Below are 8619 nucleotides of genomic sequence, written 5' to 3' on the forward strand. Positions count from 1 at the left end.
TTTCTTCTTCTTTCATGCCAAGGCTCTTGATAGGAAACACAGTCCCCCGTGTGACACCACTGTAGTTAGCCATAAGACCTTCTGATCCTCCAGACTCCAAGCCTTTCATGTGACTGTTTGCACTGTTTCACACTTATCAGGCGCCCTGGCTGTTCCAAGCTCCGATCACTCGTGCCCACCACGCTTGTTCCTGCTCTGCAACCAAACGGCTTCCTTTCTGCCAACCGTCCTGTTTACTTGGTGTTGGTCTGGTCATCCCGTCTGCTTTAAGATTATTGGGAGAGCCTCACTGCAAATGCAGCAACGTCTGTCCCTGGTCTTGCATGCATACCATCGGGCACGCTCACGTTTATATCTTGTTCCAGGTGGATGAGAAAGAGCGGGTGCCTAGGGTCTACATTTCAGCTGCCTGTGTTGTTTAGAGGATTAGCAGCTCACAGGATGAGGGAGGGTGGATTTAGCAGGACTTCCAATCTCTTACTGCAGGCCTTACTGGCTTTCCCTGGACAAACTCCTTCTCTCAGTGCCGATTCACATGCCAGGGAGTTGTGGAAGTGCACGAAAAGCTAAAGAAGGTCATGTGTTGACCTCCTAAATCTGGCTGCCACTGGGTTTATTTCTCTTCTGCTGTGTAGATGGCTGGGTTTGCGCTCTGTCCCAGACTGGGAGGTTGCTTACCTGCTCCAGCACGGCCTTTTGGGAAGGCTAAGAGAGCAGCAATTATTTCTGCCAATCCTCTTCTCATGGTGGCCGGCCAGTGGGCCGTCAGCCCCGATTCCTCCCTTGGCTATGGATCACACAGATGCCACAGGACTCCAGGCCCACTCCTTCCTCTGGAGATGCAGACAGACGCAGAAATATAGACGGGGGGGAGGGGGGGGGGGCACTTTTCTGAAACAGCTTTAGCAAGCCGTCTTCTGTCAATCCTCAGAATGGTCAGAAGCCGAATTCAGCTGTTGACATGCAAATGAAAATGTGCTGAAGACTGTGAGAAAAAGCTTTCCGACATGAAATGGATATTACACTGTTAATAAATGTGGATGTTACACTGCTAGTAAGCACAGATATTACACTGCTAGTACACATGTATATTACACTGCTAGTACACATGTATATTACACTGCTAGTACACATGTATATTACACTGCTAGTACACATGTATATTACACTGCTAGTACACACAGATATTACACTGCTAGTACACATGTATATTACACTGCTAATACACATGTATATTACACTGCTAATACACATGTATATTACACTGCTAGTACACATGTATATTACACTACTAGTACACATGTATATTACACTGCTGATACACAGATATTACACTGCTAATACACACAGATATAACACTGCTAATAAACACAGATTACACTGCTAGTACACATGTATATTACACTGCTGATACACACAGATATTACACTGCTAATACAAATGGATATTACACTGCTAGTACACACAGATATTACACTGCTAATACACACAGATATTACACTGCTAATACACACAGATATTACACTGCTAATACTGGCACAGTGTTGAATAAACTAGTGGTGAGTGGCGCAGTGTTGAGTAAACTAGTGTTGAGTGGCATGTCGGTGATGGTGGTCTGACTGACATTACAGTGGCCTTCTGCACTGCCTTTGCTCATATTACTTTCATTGTGTGATAGGATTATGTATAAATATTTCTTTCTCTCTCCATTTCCCCCAGATATGTCCTATATCACATACACACATACATCTTTTCACACGCCTGCATGACCTTTACCTGGGCTCAAATTTCATCACCTTAAATAAAGACAACCTCCTCCCCTGACCCTCTCTCTCTCTCTCTCTCTCTCTCTCTCTCTCTCTCTCTCTCTCTCTCACACACACACACACACACACACCACACACACACACACACACACACACACACACACACACACACACACACACACACACACACACACCTTTCCAATCAGGACTGGTCTTATCAAGCCCCTCTAGGAGGGCTTATCTCCTCTCCCTTTCCTGATGCCAATCTCCTCTACTGCACCTCTGCCTCTGTTTGCCTGTCCCCGGCCTAATCCCTCCCTCTGATAAACCTGGATGTTTTATTCACATCTACACCCCCACCATACACACACACACACACACACACACACACACACACACACACACACACACACACACACACACACACACACACACACAAACATACACAGTCACACAAAGATGGGAATAGCACTTGATGTGCGAATGCATTGTTTCACAGAAGTGATTTCTCAATGCATTGGACTGTTTCCCCAGGCCTGGAGTTTGATTTGCGCTTTGAATTGTATGTGGCCACGACCATCTTATTTCAGCTGCGCACAAATGTAATCCCAGACAGAATGCACGAACAACAACACGACAGTGACAGAGCTGTGACATGAGGCCGGCGTGTTTGAATGCATTAGGTGTGATATGATTGGCTGAAGGCTGTAGGATTTGACCAATAAATGAAAAAAATCACTGAAATGGAGAATCTCATTTGGCCATTCTTTAGTTTCCCATAATTCAGCAACTCCTACAGGGCATAAAGTGACTCCTTATTGAAGGTGTGGCGAGCTAGCTGTTTACTGTCTTTCTTCCTATTTCTCTCTCAATCATTCTTCATAAACTTCTATCTCCATTTCTCTCTTAATTCCATTGCTCTCTCTGATCCACTGTGTGTGTGTGTGTGTGTGTGTGTGTGTGTGTGTGTGTGTGTATGTGTGTGTGCGTTCGTGAGTGCGTGCGTGTGAGTGCGTGCGTGTGAGTGCATGCGTGTGTGTGTGTGTGGTGTCAGAGTGAGTTAGCTGTTAGCTGGGGGCCTCATGCTGAACGACAGTGGAGTCAGCTGGAGCAGATGGTGAGTGGTGTTGGCTAAAGGCACCAGAGAGAGAAAGAGGACATCCCTTGACCTCACTATTCAAAACATGGATTTCCCCTCCCTCTCTCTCTCTCTCTCTCTCTCACACACACACACACACACACACACCCAGCATTTCTCAGCTATGCTACGTGCTCATCCAGCCCCTTGACTGATGGCTCCCTGTGCGGGCTTCTAAACGACTGTTCCCATTACCATTAGAAAATATGGAACATGAAGACTAATCTTGTGTGGAGAGAGGCCCGTCCCATTAATCAGTGAGGTGTTCCCCCTGCTTCAGCCCCTCTGGAGCTGTTCAACACGGGAAGGAGAGACAGGCTGTCTCAGCGCTCCAATCAAACCCTGGGTCCAGAGAGAGCCCTTCCACACCGACCTGCTCCTCCATCCAACAGATCAGACAGCGGGGCCACTTTGCACTCTGCTGCATTCACACAGTGATTTCGAGCGGACTGAGCATGCTCGTTTCGAGCAGGAGATCACGCTGAACTGTTGAACCCAGAGTTGGGCGACGTGCCTACATGCCAGCCTAAACCAGCTCTGTCCAGATCCCGCGCGCTCTGCGATGACTTTGAGAAGCAGCGGTCGAACAGGGTGAGCTCAGGGTGAGCACTTATCACCACGCTGCAGGCGTGAACTCCAGCGGGGGGTCTAGCGGGGAGACCTCACACCAGCCTTGGTGCGTGGCACAGGACCAGAGGACCGTCTCTGGGCTGCAGCTGCGATGAGTCAGAGGTGTAGCATCCAGCATGTGAAGCCGAGGCACGAGGCTGGGATGGGGGCGGGCCTGGGGGCGGGGTTTTGAAGTCGGACATGGCGCAGCGCCACGTTAGGCAGGGAGCTCCATGAAAGGTCATTCCTCCTGGGGTAGGCTGGTAGGGCAGTGGGCAGGGCTCCCTCCCACCACCCCTCCCTCTGCCCCTGAGGTATGTCACAGACAGAAGAGCTGCTAGTTGCCGCCAGCTCCTTTCTGGTGCTTTCTGGGGCCCGGTCCACACTGACACTGCGGAGCAGGGTGCGGTGCCACTCGCCGGGGCTTCTGAAGTTCCCCGTGAGGCTGTGAGGTTTGCCACCACCGGCAGCAGCTGTGCAGGGTCCTCGTGGGAAGAGGTGACATTTACTATGGAGCCAAGGCTAGACGGACCACGCCCTCGTTCACCAGGGGAGCTGGTGCTTTGTGGATCACTGCGTGACTGCCTGCTTTCATCCAAATGCACTAGTAGTAGTACTAGTAGAACTCTAGTAGTGGTGAAAATGTGGTGATTCCTCTGACTTTGTGTTGCTGTGTCAGGGGAGATCCCGGCAGGTGTAACAACGCTCTGGTTGGCATTATTCTTACAAGACTTCACCTGCAGTTAAACTTTGAGTGAAGGGTCAGTGTTCATTTGTAACTAGCTACAAGTTACTGACATGTATCGCAAGACACATTTACACAAGCATGACAATAGAAGCAGTTGGCAAGTGCCTAAAAGTTAATCTCAGTAGGAGACAAAGAGAGAGAGAGATTGAGAGAGAGAGAGAGAGAGAGAGAGAGAGAGAGAGAGAGAGAGAGATTGAGAGAGAGAGAGAGAGAGAGAGAGAGAAAAAAAAAACCCTGACTCCAGATGAAATGCTGGCTTGGTTTCAAAGTTTCCAAACTGAGCAGCTTGCAAACACCTCCCTCTCTCTCTGTTCCCATGTGTGGAGCTTACCATAGACTACCATCACACCAGTCCTCCTGGCACCGGGGGCCGACTTTGCCGACGACATTCAGCGCTCAGCTCCTGGATTTGTTCGTTTAATCCAATATTTATGCACTGTGCACTAGAGCACATGCAAACCAGCTTGCGACCGCACCACGCCGCCACAAGAGCCTGAAGATAAAGCATGCTCACAATCGAAGCGCACGAACGCAGAACTATACGGCTGCGTCACAGTACAGAGGGAAGGTTTAGGCTTGAGCAGCGGTGAAGATAACCTCAGTCAACCCTCAGAGGGATTACCGCAAAATGTATATGGTAAACGGGCACTTCCTGGGTCTATTTGAACACTTCCTTACCACAAAGGCAACGAGCGGATGTTTTGTTTCCTCTTCCGTATGTACGTACCCTTCGCTGTTTGTCATGAGAGACCATGCCTGCGTTTCAGCGTGTCCCGCCTCTCACCTAGATTTTCAGTATTGTTGTAAAGATGATCACAGGACCACAAGAGGAGAAGACATTAGACTAACGATGATGTGCAGTTAACAGTGCAGTAGCGTAAAATATGTAGCTTCCCAGATGTAGTCAGTTAGTAGCTCAGTGTTGGATTAAACTCGCTGGCTTCCATGTACGAACCAAAGAGTCATAATCAGGTTCGAGTGTGGACCTTAAGTTCAGGTTAGCTGGAGCATGGATCTCATCTGCTCTGTGTGCTCTCCGTGAAGCTGACCCTCTCCTCTCTGATATCTGGCTGTCTGAGTGTGGCACATCGCTCTACAGAAGCCTCTTCTTGGACTAAAAAAAAGCAGAAATGAATGAGATCTCACCGGTGAACGGTACTTTTAGATTTCTAAGGTTTATGTAGCTGGGTCAGACAACTCTATTTCACCCAGCTCTTATAAACCAAATGTTCCCACATTCAGTTTCTCCAAACCACCAGTAAATTCATTCAAAGAATTTCCGAGAGCTACAAAAGCACGCAGACTATATCTAGAAGAGCCACTGATGGCTCTGGTCCTCCCCCTCACTCACCCCAGCTAAGCCCAGGCCTGGAACTCCTCACCCGGGCATGTGCCATGGTGCCTGGGCCTTCTCGGAGCCCAGCTGATAGGAGTGGGGCCCCATCTGTTTTTCTCCTGACAGTGCGATATGAGGGAGGGCTGTCTGTGGGACGAAGGACCCCCTGCTACCGCCGTCACGCGACCCTCTGGGAGTGAGTTGCCATGGTCCACGTGCCATGTGTAGATGTCACACATGGGCGTCCGGGTGGGCAACGAGCTGGCAGGCCACAGCCGTGAACTTACAGGCTGTCAATTCAGCGCTACTGACGTCTCACCGCCTGATCTCAGACTGAAAGACATGCAAAGTAACATTTATAGGGGCTTCTATCTAGTCATAATTTTCCTGCGTCATACCTGCTGTTCATGAACCAGGCGCAATAGCACCCTGAACTGTAACCACAGACTTAAGTCACAAGAATGTTCATTTGAATTCATCATTATTAAACCTCATTGTCATCAGTAAGTGAGTTTAATGACGCAGGCAAGCATGTCTGTTCTCTCAGTGGAAGGACACTCGAGGCTCAGGACCCTAGGAAATGGAATCCAGGATGGGCGGGGCTTGGGGGCATGGCTGAGATAAAAAAAATGTAAAAGGTAGAGCTCAGCAGTTAGGTGAGCCTGTTAATAGTCTGATCCCTCTCTTTCACACTCTCCTCCTGCTTTGATCAAGGCCGTGGTTTGAAATCACACCCCATCAAAACAGAATTGTAATACCTGTTAGGTTGTGCACCAGGACACACTGCTTCAGTCACATCCTCCCATGGTAATTAACATTGTTTATGCTGGAAATTTCTGAGGGTTTTTTTTTTCTTGGTAATGTGGTAATGTAATTTTTTTAATTACTTGTCTGGCACATTACTGAGGCGTACACAATCAATTTTTTTTACAAGACACGTATTTGCAGCTATTTGAACACATTTTATTAGCTCCTGCGTACAAGCTCAGTGCTGGTGGGCGCGTTCAGGTCAGCGAGATGCAAACACCGTTTGATGAGCAGAAAGTTCATCTGCTTCACTGCAGCTTAATTATTTAAAGGAATCATTTATTCAGCTGATGATTTGTTTTGCATCTCTAGCTAAAGCTGCTAAATCCAGCAGAAGAACTGAACATAGTATCTGTCTGCTTGCCAGGGGTGGAGTCACCAGGGGTGGGGGCTCCAGGGATGAGGGATCCAGGGGTGGGGTCTTCAGGGGTGGAGTCTCCCGGGGTGGAGTCTCCAGGGGTGGGGGACCCAGGGGTGGGGTCTCCTGGGGTGGAGTCTCCAGGGGTGGGGGATCCAGGGGTGGAGTCTCCAGGGGTTGGGGCTGCAGGGGTGGGGGATCCAGGGGTGGAGTCACCAGGGTGAGGTCTCTAGGGGTGGAGTCACCAGGGTGAGGTCTCCAGGAGTGGAGTCACCAGGGTGAGGTCTCCAGGGGTGGAGTCACCAGGGGTGGGGGCTCCAGGGGTGGGGTCTTCAGGGGTGGAGTCTCCAGGGGTGGGGGACCCAGGGGTGGGGTCTCCAGGGGTGGAGTCTCCAGGGGTGGGGGGACCCAGGGGTGGGGTCTCCAGGGGTGGGGGACCCAGGGGTGGAGTCTCCAGGGTGGAGTTTCCAGGGTGGAGTATCCAGGGGTGTCCTCTGGCGTGGGACACTGAGCCTCCGTCGTCTGTTAGTAGCATCAGAGTGCATTTATATTCCACACAGCCAGTCGAGTAACGATGACTCAAGCTTGATTGAATCAACATGACTTTCTGGTCTGCTTGCTTTGTTTTGCTTTGTTTTTTATTTTCTGGTGAGGTGGGGGTTGTCACCTCCATCACCTCCATCACCTCACTCCCTTCCTTTGACATACAGTAAATCCCAGTGCACCCTTACTTACGTGTTCATGCTCTTATGTCCTTCGGATCACTTTGTTCTCAGTCTGTTTCTATTAGTTCTGTCTAATGCCCCCCAGCAGTCGCGTGGTTGAAGGGAAGCAAAGCCAGACGCACCTACTGGTCAGACATTCTTGGTCAAATAAACTTGCAAAGTTAATGCCCCCCCCCCCCCCCCCCATCTCTCTCTCTCTCTCATGGCTGTAATCAGCTCATTGGAGTCTGACATTGGTGTGCACTCACTCAGGAGCACAGGGCCAGGTGTTCTGATTCACTGAGTTATTTATTAAACTGGATCAGTATTGAAATTTATTCTGCTGCCACAGCTGCTCTTCCCTCTGCCACTTCACAGGGATTCCTAGAACAGGAGCCCGCTGTTCACGAAGCTCTCTCTCTCTCTCTCTCTCTCTCTCTCTCTCTCTCTCTCTCTCTCTCTCTGTCTCCTCCTCTTTTCTCCTTCTCTCCTCCCATCTGTCCATCCTGATCACCTCTTTCTCTCCCTCTCTCACCTCTCTGTTCCTGTCTCTACACTTTCACCTGTTTCTCTTTGCTCTGTTTTGGCTGTACCCTGTAGCCTTACTAACTAACTGTGTCCCGATCACTTGCGTTCTCTCTATTCACAGTGAATAATCTTCTCACTCCTTTACTCTCTATTTTTAACTTTCTGTGATCACCTTTCTTTGCCAAACTTCTTTCTTAAAGTTTCTTCCATTTGCTTTATATAATGCTTTCTTGATCAGTGTCTCTCTCTCTCTCTCTCTCTCTCTCTCTCTCTCTCTCTCTCTCTCTCTCTGATGGTTTCATAACATCTTGGATTCTTTTAGTTCACTTCTCGCGTTCCTTTTTTCTTTTTTCTTTACTGTCTCTTGATCTCTGGTCTTCCTCTCCTGTTCTTGTGTGCTACACAGCTTTGAAAGAGAACCCGGTGAGACGGAAGAGATGAGCTCCCCTCTCTGGCTCCAAGAGCACGTTAGCGGAGCCTTCTGAGGGAAATTAAAGACAGAGGCAGCCTGAAGCGCAGCTGTTGGGCTGCTCATAAAAGAAGGTGCGTGTTGAGGTCTCTTCCCTGCCTGTTACAAGCAGAGGCAAACAATACAGATGAATAAATAAAACCCTACTAAGTTCAA

The sequence above is a fragment of the Brachyhypopomus gauderio genome, chromosome 13 (genome assembly GCF_052324685.1).
Source record: "Brachyhypopomus gauderio isolate BG-103 chromosome 13, BGAUD_0.2, whole genome shotgun sequence".
In the NCBI taxonomy this organism is placed as follows: Eukaryota; Metazoa; Chordata; class Actinopteri; order Gymnotiformes; family Hypopomidae; genus Brachyhypopomus; species Brachyhypopomus gauderio.